Consider the following 14,942-nt stretch of genomic DNA (forward strand, 5'->3'; position numbering starts at 1 on the left):
CAGGCTGTAGGTAAGGGTATGAATAACATTAAATTCCTGATACAAATAATTTTACGAATCTCTGAATAGAACACGGTAACAATTTGTTTATTGTGGTTAAAACATTAAAAAAAGTTTCATTTCAGTTTCTTTAGCGAAGCGTTTAGCAGGAAGTGGTAGATGATATATCATAAAATGTGTGTATCGATACAATCAAAATTTAGGGTCACAAATTTAATGAAATATCTTTTAATCACAACGTTACCAATAATAGTATAAACAAAACAAAACGGTATCACCAAATATAACGTTTATAAATATAATCGCAAATATTATCTTATAAGAAATTCAGAGCTATATCGGATAAGTTTTAATTTACTTATAAACTTGGTCTAGCTATTTTTAATTTTCTGATTGTTGTTTGTCTTGGTTTTCAGTAGCTCAGACAATGATGGATATGTTTATGTATATACCCCTGCCTGTTTCTTCAAATTTACAAATCATATATTAATGATATTAATAAAGGATGCTTCTCTTTATTATGTTTGGTATTGGTAAGTATATGAGAAAATTTTTTGAGAGAAACTAACAGAAACGTCTTACCACTGATTAGCTAAACTTTACTTTTTGAAAACTTCGCACGGATACATAAATAAACTTGAGTTTAATTGAGCCTATTGAATCATTGTGATACGTCATGGAGTTCACGTGCTAGGTATCTGAAAAGAAGTTCATTTACACAGGAAGGAACCAGTAACACGGAAAGGATTAAACTGCAATTTCAACAGGATTTATAGGCTTACTTAATAGATTCTATTCGCTTACAAAGGAATCGTAGTAAAAGAATGAATTAATATGGACTTCCACTTGACGATTTTTTACAACCATTTGAGTACTTAGTGATTCTTAATTTCCATTTGCAAAGGAAACAACTAGTAGGAGAGTGACTAGATGTCTATAATATATTACAGAAGGTTAAGCTGTTTTGAATATGTAAATATTCAGGTCATATAGCAACCACAAACCATACAAAGTTGGGGGAAATAACATTTTATCGTACTGTGATGCCAAAAAAACAAAATCAATTGCTTTAGGGAAGGGTATGTAACAGCTACTTTCAGCCCAATATATTCATACACTTAGATTCAAAAGTTGCATTGAAATTATATACAATTAATTCCAAAACAAAGACATACCTTGCACTTAATCACATTGTAAAATATGAATATAGATCAATAACTTTGAAGTACCATGATAATTATCTAAGAGACTTGCAGCAATTTATATCCTAACCATGGTAAGTAAATTGCAGCGTATTTTAACAGGTTAGAAACTACGACTACAAGGATCTGTGGAAAAACGCTGTTCACATGCCCCCGGCAACAGTATGCAACATATACTCTTCAAAAAAAGAAACGCAAAAGGGATATTTTTGTTATTTTAAAGAGAAATATATGTAATAACTTTACAAGCTCAGAGTATGTGATGTTACACGTGTTAAGGCACTGATTGTCAGACCAAAATGACAATAAAAGTTGTGCACATTGAAAATGGAGGAAAACATCGGATTTTTCACCAAAACGTATTCGTGTCCAATAAATTTGTTTGAGAGATCTGCATGTTCTGCAAGTGCAACATGTGCAAAATCCCTATAAAAGTGACGGGTTCTCGGTTTCCACAGCTCAGTGTTAAGCCACCGACACGCAATACAGTTACGCCAAGACTGACTGAAGCACAACGCAACAACGCCATTGGTCGCTTGGAAGCAGGCGAATCTCGATCAGATGTTGCCAGAGCTGTGAATGTCCACCCAAGCGCCATCACAAGGCTATGGAATCGTCACCAACAACATGGATCAACTCGTGACCGTCCACGATCTGGCAGATCTCGTGTGACCACGCTCGCACAAGATCGCTACATCCGGTTACGTCACCTTCGGGATAGGACCACCACTGCGACGTCTACTGCCTCAACCATATCAGGGCTCGTAGGATTTCCGATCAGACCGTACGCAACCGTCGACGAGATTCTTAGGCCCCATGTGCAACCCATCATGGTGAACGTCAACAACGTTTTTCAACATGACAACGCCCGTCCTCACACAGCCCGACTCACCACTGTCTTCTTGAGACACCACAACATCAACGTTCTTCCCTGGCCCTCCAGATCACCAGATTTAAACCCCATCGAACATCTTTGGGACGAGTTGGACCGACGTCTGCGACGGCGACAACCTCAACCTCAGACTCTACCTCAGCTTGCAGCAGCTTTGCAGACTGAGTGGACAGCCATTCCACAGGATGTGATTCGTCATCTCATCGCTTCCATGGGCAGGAGATGCCAAGCAGTTATTGATGCTCACGGGGGACATACTCGTTATTGACGTTGAGTTACGTTAAACGTCAACTAGGGAGCGTGGACTTTGCCTTTGCAGACTTTGGATGTTCAGCAGTGAATGTGCAAAGTTTCACACGTGTCATACAGAACTACCCGGAATAAACTTGTTAACAATTTGTCTCAAATTTTGCCTTTTGCGTTTCTTTTTTTGAAGAGTATAATTTAAAATTTTTTTGTCTGTAAACGAGGCTAATTGGGTATAAGCTCACCAAGATGAGATATTTCACTCAATCATTACATTCAGCCCTCGTTTATCTCAAACAATGTATAATGAAACAGATATTCATGTTATGTCCTTCAGAATCATGTTAGCCAAGTCACTGGATGTAATGTGCCGACCTTTTAAACTAGATGGCTTATGGAAAGCAACCAATGAGTGGTAGTATAGTTTGGACATGACAGCCTTAAGATGTAATATTTTACAGTGGAAACTACATTTGTTTGACCAGACACAAGCTACATGGATTGCATGGATTGTAATGACATGGTGAAGCTCCTAAGTCATTTTAATATAACGTATTTAATTTGGATGGTATATTACACATGAAGTATTAAAATTAATTCATTTAATCGTATATAAGTAACAAATAATAGAAGTGAAATCTAACAACATGGGCAGATAAAAGTTTTATTGCTTACTCTGAATGAATATTTTACTGTAACATTTAATTAGAATATAACAAATGATAGTTATGAGATATTTTACAATCGATACAAATAGAATGCCCATTATAAGCACCTTTTCAGTTTATGAAGTGCATTAAATCAATCAACGAGAAGTTGACAAGACACATTGATTCGTATTGCAGTATCTAGTTGCAGTAAGCTGATTATACTCCCAATGTCAAGGATTTAAATGTGATATAAGGAAATATAGCGTGTTTGTTCATTCGTTAATTTATCACGTCTTCTGATCAATGAACTAGTCCTTCCCATGTGAATGAATACTGACTTACAAATATTCATATCTTCATGTGTTTTCCGTAAAACAAGATGTCTATTTAACACTTTTCTTAGATACTACAAGCATATGTCATTTCTAAAACTTATATATGCGTACTCGAGCCACCAATTCTGATTTTACTTGAAAAATAGATATTCATTTTCTAGCAAAGTGCGCTATACCTTTACCTTACATGTAATAAAAAGATAATTATTCATGGTAAAGAAAAAACGTATTTACTCTGGGAAATTTGTTTACAACACTGTCATATTAAAAATAGAAATCCGTAATTGTAACCTACCAAATAAAGTTTACTTAGTAAACTAAGATGATTGAATGAGTTATTATTGGTAAGTGATAATCTTTAGATCATCATTTTGTATAATAAAAACAGCCAGAAGGATTAAACACACATTAAAATAATATCGTCCATGTTTAATTACAACCAATCAACCAACTCTATGAATGGAGTGCTTTATTAGAATTAAATCTGAAGCAAAGTGTTAACACTTTCAGGTCTACAAAGACATCGTCCAGCACCCTTCATACAAACTTCCTTTTTCCGAAAAGTCCACAGAGAAATTGATATTACCTATTAAATCATTGAAAAACCAATGGTGATGGAATAACAAGATAAGTATTAAAACGTATTAGATCTGAAAATGTCATTTGCTTGACCAGAAATGTCTTCTTAGACATATATTTGTTTTTCGTCCAGACACGTCGAAGGCAGTGATCTAGATCATTTTGTATGTATTTGTACACCGACAAAACTTCTGCTTAACAATACGTATGTTTAACTGTTTGAAAGTTTAAATGTAATAATAACAATAAGAATTGTCTAATGTAGTACCATTATGACAATTGTTTATTTGTTAGACTAATTTGCTCGTTTTATGTAAGCTGTTAGTGTATTAATGAATTGAAAAGTACCGAATTTTTACACCAGGTTTAAACCCTTAATATTTCGGACTAGTTTATTTGAAAATAAGCATAACACATAACATTACATTTGCTGTTATTCATTATCGTAGAAATGTATCCTACTATATAATGATTAGTTTTCTCTCTGTAAACCTACATCTGTCCAAAATTAGACTGATTCAAACAATCTTGAGCTATTACAGGCGAAGAACTATAACATTTTATCGAAACCAGTATTAATTATTATGGACAGTTCTTTCACGTACTCGCTAAATAGTATCAAGTTTTCTTCCAAGGTTATATGTTAATTTTGAAAATATATCTCATAACGAATATGAACTAATAAGACACTCAGAGAGCACAAACCTGACCACAATATTTTTAACATTTTCAATTACCAACTTAAAGTATCCCTTTGGAACAATAGTAAGTCTGTAGATTCACAGTACTAAACTCAGGGGTTCGATTTCCCTCGATGGCCGCAGCAGAAAGTTCGAGGAGGCTTGGCTATAAAAACTCACACACATAAACTACACAGTGGGCTGCCTGTGCTCTGCTCACCACGGGTATCGAAACCCGGATTCTATTATTGTAAGTTTCCAGACATATCGCTGTGCCACTGAGGGACCTGTTTATACAGAAGCATACTTACAGAAAACACCAGTATAGTATCATTGGTTAAGTCAGTTTGTAGATAAACAATTTAAAACTGTCATTATAAGACCTTATGAGTGAAAGTAAAGAACTGTGTAATGGTATATCAACGACACTATCTCGGTTATACCCAGTTCTGAAGAGGAATACGTCTAATAAGGGAATTAATTGGGTATTAATACTTTTACTGATAAGGAGAGAACAACGTTTCCACTTTCCTAGGTTTTCTTAATCTGAAGATGACCTAGAAAGGTCGAAACGTTGTTCTCTGCTTATCAGTAAAAGTATTAATACCCATACCAGCCGTTCTGAGATATATTTTTATTTCAAGTGGGTTTCTCGTCATCAAGAAACAAGGAAATTCATGAAGCCAACTGTGATTCGACACGTAAATTGATAATAGAAGCGCCATCTGTACTATAAGTTTAACAACAATTGTTTCGGTATGATCTTGTTGTTGAACTGTAATTTTTTATTTTACTAAAGTCATTATAAGATAGAATAAGGTTTAAATTTTTTATTAACATCAAATTATTTACTTACTTAACACCAAATTCTTTGACATTAACGTCATTTATTTATGTTTATTAACTCGAATCTAGATCAGAAGGAATGTCGATTCAGTAAATTATTATTTTTGTGTTCACATTTATTAATTCCTTTGATCTGCTATTTAAAGACCACTGATTTGTGAATCGCTAAGTAATGAAGTCATCGTGTGAATAATTTATTAATAACGATATATATATATATGTGTGTGTGTCTTTGAAACACGAATTACACAATAACTACGAAATGTTTGTGTATTTCATAGTAAACTTATTTTGAGAACAAGAAGGGAATATATCAGACATATGAAAAATATCCTTAGCTGTGGCACAAACTATCTTTTAGATTTTTAGTTACAAAATAATTATCTTTATTTTGAAAAAAACACACAAAACATTACCCAATTTATACGTGACATTTCTCGCATATATGACTCAGTAAGTTGAAGTAATTGATAAATTTTAATAGCAATAATGAATATGCTGTTATTTATCACTACAAGTTGTAACGAAGGAAACATACACATGGCGTATAAATTTCTCCATAGATGAATGTGTAACAATAACTGTATCTAAATTAATAACGTAATTTATTAAATAAATAACATTTATTTTTTTATTAGTCACTTAAAAACTTATACTTTATTAATAAAGAATGAATGTAGGCCTGGCATGGCCATGGGGTTTAGGGGCGCATGTCTCACAGTTTCGGCGTTATAATGTAATATTCAGTTGCACTATTCGTTGTCAGAGTAGCACAACAGTTTAAAGAAATTTAAAAATCTGGATTCTGTTTTTATATAAAACCAGATCTATATGTCTTAAAACTTATTGTTTTGTTCCACTGTTGCTAGTAGATAGAACACGAAAGAAGTAGTGATATTAATTTCAAAGCAATCTGACAATGGTTGAGATACTGGTTGAGGTTTGAAAGCTAAACACGCGCGTCGTAAAAACAAATTGTGTGTGTAAAGATGAAGAAAAATAAAAACATGGTCAGATAACCGAGACCCAGCATGACGAGATAGTTAAGGCACTCTACTTGTAATCTGAGGATTGCGGGTAAGAATCCCCTTCACACCAAATATGCTCCCTCTTTCAGCCGTGGGGGCGTTAGAAAGTAATGATCAATCCCACTATTCGTTGGTAAAAGAGTAGCCATAGAGTTGGCGGCGGGTGGTAATGACTGCCTGCCTTCCCTTTAGTCCGACAATTCTACATTAATGACGGCCTCGTGAAGCTTTACGCGAAATTCCAAACAAACCATTCTTCTCCTTTGCTGTTAAACTTACTTAATATTACGTGACCAGTATTCAGAGTTTAATAATTAAACATTATTTTACTTAAATATAAGTATATGTTAAGCAAACGGTCCAGTCCTTAATGTTAGACTCAGAATAATAACCAATTGAACACGATATCGATAAAGAAACTCCTAGTTTTTTGTTTTTACAAACTCAAGTAAATGCAACGCTTTTCATTAACTGGTGACTTTTACTCCTACAACATTCGATGGAATATGGTACTTACCAACTGAAAAATTTAACAACTTATTTTTATTTTGAAAATGTCAAATTTCTAATTAATGAAATAGTGAGAAAGTAATCAGTTTTGCATATTATACGTAATGATTCTCCTGCGAGTGTCTTCAAGGAGTCTAAAGGCTGTTTAACTGTTATTGCAGAAACGAAATATTCATGCTTTAGAAATTGAAGCTTTATAAAACGATTTAAACTGATTTGATTATTAATTTTTATTATAATTTATATTAAGTAAATAATTTTGTTTCTGTTAATATAAAATGTGCAAATGTATTTTGTTTTACTTATAAGCATATTTATAATCATTACATGTAATATCATAAGATAAATGTTATTTAACTTATGTTTTTTTATTAAGATTCACACATTGTTTTTCTCCAAACGCACATGGAGGACATCTGTTAGTTGATGATGTAAATAAAAAAAAGTACCAACTAATATTTCAAAGTAAAATGCACACGCAGAAAGGTTTACAATGCTTGTACAACACTAGCGACATCTCTTGTCTGTAATGATAAGTGAAAAAAACAAACGAAAAAGGGTTGTTTTGAAATTGTCGGTGGGAGACAACGTGTTTACTAATTTTCGTTGTCTGAAACGTAACCTAGTCATTTCTCATTATGAAAATAGAGCCTAAATCACTTTTCATATACGTACATACACACACGCTGACCTTGATTTTATGAAGGTAGATCGTAAAAGTGATAAATCTGTAAACTAATAATAATTCTCGAAATAATTATGTGACTTGAAGCGAATTATAATCTTAACAATAAGTAAGACATCTTTTTTATGATGAAGACAAAGCTTACCTATTAAAAATCACTAATTTTGACGCTGCTCTCTTAATTATCACACACATCAGTCTCACCCTGTGAAAGTCGTACATTTTAAATCTTTAGTTATTAAGGATGACATGTCAAGGTACATACCGAATTGATTCTGTAATTAAATATAAAGTTAAATTTCTATCAAAAGAAAAAATATATAAAATTTTCAAGAATGATAATCCAAACACATAATTAATTATTTTCAAAATATGTGTGAACCAAAACGTATCTCAATAAAGAAAGATATTATTAATTCCAAACACTTCAAGATAATACGAATAAACCAATGTTTTTAGACTGATATCATTTTACAAACTTTTTCAAATTAGAGTGTGGTAATTTATAATATACATTATGTATCATTACAACTGATTTTATAGAGTGTGGTAATTTATAATATACATTATGTATCATTACAACTGATTTTATAGAGTGTGGTAATTTACAATATACATTATATATCATTACAACTGATTTTATAGAGTGTGGTAATTTATAATATACATTATATATCATTACAACTGATTTTATAGAGTGTGGTAATTTATAATATACATTATATATTATTACAACTGATTTTATAGAGTGTGGTAATTTATAATATACATTATATATCATTACAACTGATTTTATAGAGTGTGGTAATTTATAATATACATTATATATCATTACAACTAATTTTATAGAGCATGGTAATTTATAATATACATTATGTATCATTACAACTGATTTTATAGAATTTTACAAACTTTTATTCTTCCAGCCACTCACATTACTTACTACATACTCTCGCCGGACAACTTAGATAATATAGGTTTTTACGTAACCTCGATTCGCCGCTGATGACATTATTTATGCTATCAGAAAATAAAACAGAATTTATTAATTAAAGTATGTTATTCCGAAACTCTGTTTTGAAGTTTTTACTTTTATTTTTATAACTATTTACCTGCACACGTGGATTCAAGTATTAATAACATATTTTATATCTGCATCTCTAATTCAAATACTATTAACCTGACCGCTTATTTTTAGGTTTCCTCTGTTGGTGTATCAGAGATAAACGTGACAGCTAATAATACCAAAATTCAGAGCTATTCCTTGCAACTGCACAACACGGGTAGTCAATTGTGCAAGTTTATGCTTGAAAAACAATCGAGCTTTCGAAGTAAATGATAACTTTGGCACTTGGATTACTTTAAATGTTTAAACCTTATAGAAATTTAACTAATCTAGCAACTAGATTTTATTTTTATATTATCTTTTCAGTAATACAGGAGGAAAGTAAGGAGGAAAACCTCTACAATATAAATAGGATAAATTGTTCAGGCAAATTACGGAAAACAATTTGAATGAATTTATTATTCAAACAATTATTAAGAGTCACTAGAATAAATTATCCTCTTTTTTCGTTATTCTTAAAGGAAACGAATTGTCACTTGGTCAGAATAAGTGTTCACTATTAATTAAAATTGGAAAAAAACACATCTAGTTATGTATATCCCAAGGAAATAGTTGATCACAGCCTGTGCTTATAATAGAAATTACTGCAATGTTATTTACCAACAAGTATTACCCGTTTGACTTCCAACATTCCTAATGAATGTTCCATAGAAACAATCAACTTTAATTCGTTTTTCTTCCATCAACAGGAGTTACACAAGGTAGTGCTATTAGTTCTGTTGTTGTTTATTGTTGAAAATAATAAGGTTTTTATTTAATTGTAGTTTGTTCCTAACAATCTCCTAAAGATGGAAAATTTTCAGCTCTAAGCTTGACTTTGTTACTGCTGATAGTAACATAAAAACCTCCATTATTTATAAAGATAGTTATGTAACAATTGACGTGTTTTTCTTATCTTTATTAATGTTAGAATTAATATTACTCGTTTCATAAAAACAGTCGACATGGTGACTTACTTGTCCAATGGGTTATCTGTGTTGTGTCTATCACAGGGATAGAGCCTTGAATTTTAACATTGTAAACCTCCATGTTTATTGTTGGACTACCAGGGGTTGGCGTTCGAAATTAATGTGCTTTTATTTCCTCCAGTCTTTTACGTGGTAAAATTTATAAATATTTCTAGTAAAGCTTTTGATGCATTTTTAAAGTATGTGAGTCAAAAACTTAAATAATTTTGAAAAAATTTTTTTAAATTTTGAGTGAATATTCTATTTCTTCTGGAGTCACAATCGATATCATGGTACAGTTGAGAATTGTGATCGGACAAAAATTAAAAATGTTATATTATTGTAGCCTAGTAATATTAAAATAAGATACTCTCTAACCATATCTAGTTACAATAAAACACGTTACACTTTACTGGTTTTACAGAAATATTTATTTTTAAGACGTCACATTTCAATAACGAACATTTTACTCAACATGGAAATTACCAATATGTGTAGCAAAAACTATGCGTATACCATGAAATTCGGGTATATTTGTCGTATATTTATTTTTTTCTACTTTCAGTTAGGTTACTTTACAACGAAATGCTGCTCATATTTTTTACACAATTCGCATCTCTGTGCATACTCATGGTATTAAATATGCGACATTAAGCAAATTGAGTGTAGAAAAAACAAACTTCTAATAATTTAAATGATTAAATTTATAATTTTAATTTTTAATATTATCATCTTGATAATTTTATAAAAATGCCGGAATATATTATAATATTTTTCTAATATTATATCCTATGTTCATAGCTGATTTGTTTTCAAACTATGTTCTTATTTTTATCTCGTATATGTCAAAATAACTAATTTATAAAATATTTATGATAATTTAGTTTTAACTTTTAACTATTATAGTGTAGTCAAATCAGTGTAACGCATGCTTCACTATTTATAAAAAAAATATCGATATTTTAAATTATTGTTACAGTTCGCTTAATCTCAATACTTCCAAATTTTATTAGTTAATTAATTATATATTACTTTGATACAAGAAGTTGTAAATAAAGTCGGTAGGCGGCAGTTCGATAAGCTTATCTTCTCTCAAAACGATAACTTGAGAAATCAAAGAGAAACCGACTATTTATTGAATAAAGGGGAAAAAAGAGGATTAACCTCCTATAACAAAATAAAAATCTATACGACTCTAACACTAGTCGTGTGCTTTTATTAAAATATTAATCTATCATTCGTTTATAAAATGCTCTGAGTTTTAAGAAAAAATAGCCTCCGTTTACATCTGGCTTTACGAAACTAAACTTCGGTCCGAACATAGATAGCTAGCTGCTTAAATCTCTGTTTAACAAGAAACAAACAACCAAACAATTATTTATAAAAGACTCTCCTTGATGGGTTAAGCACAGATAGTCCATTGTGTAGTTTTGTGCTTACCAGCTAAACAAAAGATTTACAGAAGAAATATGTAAACAACGTATGAAACAAATTTCTTTACACAATTGCAAAATAGTTATCATACTCAAACGTTAAGTTTTTATGTTGTACAGAGAAATAGCATTTGTAGGAATGTTGGACAAAAAACAAATCTTTTGACTTGCAGTACGATTACAGTAGAATTAATTTCAAAAGTGACAAAGTAATTTAAAAAGTAATAACTTTCCATTTAAGATGAAAAAAATTAATTTTAATTACATTTATGACTTTTTTGTGGAGCTTAGTAAGTATTCCATTGAAGAGGAAACAGTATTCTTTGATTAAAAATAATAATTTATTTCAAAATATTATCTATCAGATTACTCAAACAGGGTTATTACATTTGAACTGTATAGAAAATAAAAAGAGAAACTGAAAATGTTAGGTGCGTTGCATTTAAGAAATGTAGAAAATTCAAATCAACGAATTACGTGACAACTAGAATTGATAAAAAGTTGCCGTATAGTGGCACGTATCAAAAGTGTATTTTGGCCTTGCTTGTATGTAACAATCCTTTTTGACGCAAATTATTTATACACAAAGTCAAGAAAAATGCGTACAAGTCAGAAATATTTGGATATTTTAAAGCATTTAATGATGTTATAAAACAAATTATTATGGATAAGCTTTGGGTCCCAGGCCATGCTAAAAGAGACTCACTACAAGTCGTACCTTAACCATTGTAAGCAAAGTGCAGCGTTTCGTAAGAAGTGAGAATCCACGAGCACATAGGTCAGTAGCAAAATCATCTTTGTGTCCTAAGCAGCAATATGTAACGTAGTCGAGAAGGATCTGCCTGACATATTCATTAGACAATATTATATTTGAAATAGATTACGAATAAAACAAATTTTCTTATTTTTCAAGGCAAAGACTGTTGTTCGAGGCACTAAGTTCAGTGTCTATGGATATTTGTGTGGTTGAACTGTTAAAACAATTATCAGCATTATTCGTATAACGTACTCAATTTCTGTATTTGTGTTTCGTGTACATTAATCAGTTTTAATGATATTGCTTTTATGTATGATTTACAATAATATTAATAATAGAATTTGCTGTCGAACAAATACATTAACGATACACAATGAAAGTGTGCTAACATTTTGTATATTATGATATCGAATGAGTTTGGTGTAATATATTGGGTAAGATATTGACTTGATGTAAAATATATAAATATTTGTATTTAAGCCTGGATTATTTTTCAAAGTGTCTCAAACATACGTTATATATTATATCAGAGCTATTTCGTAGTTATGTTATTTCATCAATGAAACTTAATGCTGTAACAACTTAATTTTGCAATTTAAATACGAAGTACCACAATCCAGTTAGCCCCCCGCTAGTACTAGCGGAAAGCATAGAAATTTATAACGCTAAAATCAGGGATTTGATTCCCTTAGGTGGGCTCAGCAGATAGCCCGATATGGTTTTGCTATAAGAAAACACACACACAATCCAGTTATGTACAATAAAACTGTTTAGATTAAATGCAATTAAATTATATATATATATATATATTTGAGTAAGTGTATTGTTTGTTTTTGAATTTCGCACAAAGCTACTCGAGGGCTATCTGCGCTAGCCTTCCCTAATTTAGCAGTGTAAGACTAGAGGGAAAGCAGCTAGTCATCACCACCCACCGCCAACTCTTGGGCTACTCTATTACCAACGAATACTGGGATTGACCGTAACTTTATAACGCCCCCACGGCTGAAAGGGCGAGCATGTTTGGCGCGACGGGGATGCGAACCCGCGACCCTCAGATTACGAGTCGCACGCCTTTACACGCTTGGCCATACCGGGCCGCGTAAGTGTAAGGTAATGGACTTGGATTATCATACTTTGAATCAACCTTTTAATATCGATAAAAATTAATTCAGTAGCGTGACTGAAGAATAAGGTTCTTGGCATGATAAGTCAATACATTCAATGAAGCAGTGCCTGGCTGCTAGCAGTAAAGTGAGTATAATCATATATATGAATTAGAAATAAAAATATATATTTATGTTTCACTATAAATCACAAGTTAAGCCTTACGTGGAATACCATATACTGTTTTCTTATCTAAAGAAATTATGTTGACCTTTTGGAAAGACTTCAGTGAATGATTACCACGAGGATTTAAAGGATTTGAGGGTTATCCTACAGGGTTAGCTTAAGATCTGTTAAGTTATTTTCTGACTGTGCTCTATTCTGATAATAATCAGACTAAAAGACACAAGTTTAAGATTTATAAAATACGCGCTAGGTTTCAGTTAGGGCACTTTTGTTGTATAAAATAGTACTTGACTTATGGAATGAGTGCCATCAGAAGTAATGAGTGTCTCACTTTATAAGAGTTTCAGATGAGAGGGTAGGAGGTTAGTTTACAGATGTAGTTTACCCATGAGTGGGCTTGCAAATACATTTTTGAAGGACTAAATACTCTCACTGCCATACGTTAGGTTAATTTATTTTTTCTCTCTTTAAGGAAGATAAATTCTTAGAAAATACACACTTTTCTAAACAGCGTAAACGATCAGAATCGTAATTAATTAGGTACTCCCATGTGTTCTCGCTCACTGTATAAATATACAAGCGATGGCTGTAAAGAACTCAAGTTGACAGTGGAATACGCTAGTTACATGTACGAACCTGTGAAGATATAGGAGTGCAAATCTTCTACACTCTGCAGTTCACGCACAGTGAAATCAATAGCAATCTCATTTAGAATTTTAAAAGCATTTTATCTGGATCATTAGGTATTGAACTTTTAGTTAGATGATCTATCCATTATAAATAAACTTGTAACTCTGTTTTTTTTCGCGCAAAGTTATACGGGGACTACCTGCGATTGCCTTCTATAATTTATCAGTGTAAGACTAGAGGGAGGGCAGCTAGTCATCACCACCCACCCCAACTCTTTTTTACCAATGAATATTGGGATTGACCGTATTTAATGACGCCCTCACGGCTGAATGGGGAAGTATGTTTGGTATGTCGGGGATTCGAACTTGCGACCCTCAGATAACGAGTCCAGTACCTTAACCACCTGGCCATGCTGGGCCTGTAACTCTGAATAATAACAACAATTCAGTTCTAAGTAATTTATGCAATACCGGTAAAAATGGAAAAAGTGTAACATTTATGTCGAATATTAAACCTATTTTAAATCTATTTCATTCTTATATTCCGTATTTTAACTTTCGTTTAGTATGTGTTGGAAATTAATAAACTTAGCAAGTTTTGTATCGTACATTTATCCATGTTTTAATTTACCTTGATAATGATGGTCTCCAGATTTACAATGCTAAAATCAGCGGTTCGATTCCCCGCGGTGGGCTGAGCAAATAGCCCTTTGTGGCTTTGCTATACGAAACACACGCACACACATAACGATGGAATATGTTTGTTCCGAAACATTCAAGTATTACATGTCTAATGCCATCGTTGTACTTTTATTCGTCATTAAACTTCTAATAAATTTATTTTTAGCCAGAACATATTGCCAAATTAAAAAAAAATGTGACCCAAAGATGTAGGAATAATGAATAAAAAATAATGAATTGGAATTCAGATAACAAATACATTAAAAAGTTATAAATCTAATAAGATACAGAAACATAACTCGATACCTAAAAGTTAAAAAATATGAAGTAAGAACACCATACTTTAGAAGAAAAGAACAACTAATACTTGTGTTTCGTGTCATAGATTTGAAATAAAGTAAAAGTTACTTGAGTAGACTTTTCTTC

At 31.9% G+C, this 14,942-nt stretch overlaps 1 protein-coding gene across 1 annotated transcript in view; it reads right to left on the reverse strand.

The window, feature by feature from the left end:
- LOC143233196 (uncharacterized) overlaps positions 1-5,144 on the reverse strand; it is a 140,592-nt gene extending 135,448 nt beyond the window's left edge. Inside the window, exon 1 of the mRNA XM_076469170.1 lies at positions 4,688-5,144. The gene's annotated coding sequence lies outside the window, so the exon portion shown is untranslated. The remainder of the gene's footprint in view (positions 1-4,687) is intronic.
- Between the last annotated feature and the right edge of the window lie 9,798 nt (positions 5,145-14,942).

Source organism: Tachypleus tridentatus, chromosome 12, assembly GCF_004210375.1.
Source record: "Tachypleus tridentatus isolate NWPU-2018 chromosome 12, ASM421037v1, whole genome shotgun sequence".
Classification (NCBI taxonomy): Eukaryota; Metazoa; Arthropoda; class Merostomata; order Xiphosura; family Limulidae; genus Tachypleus; species Tachypleus tridentatus.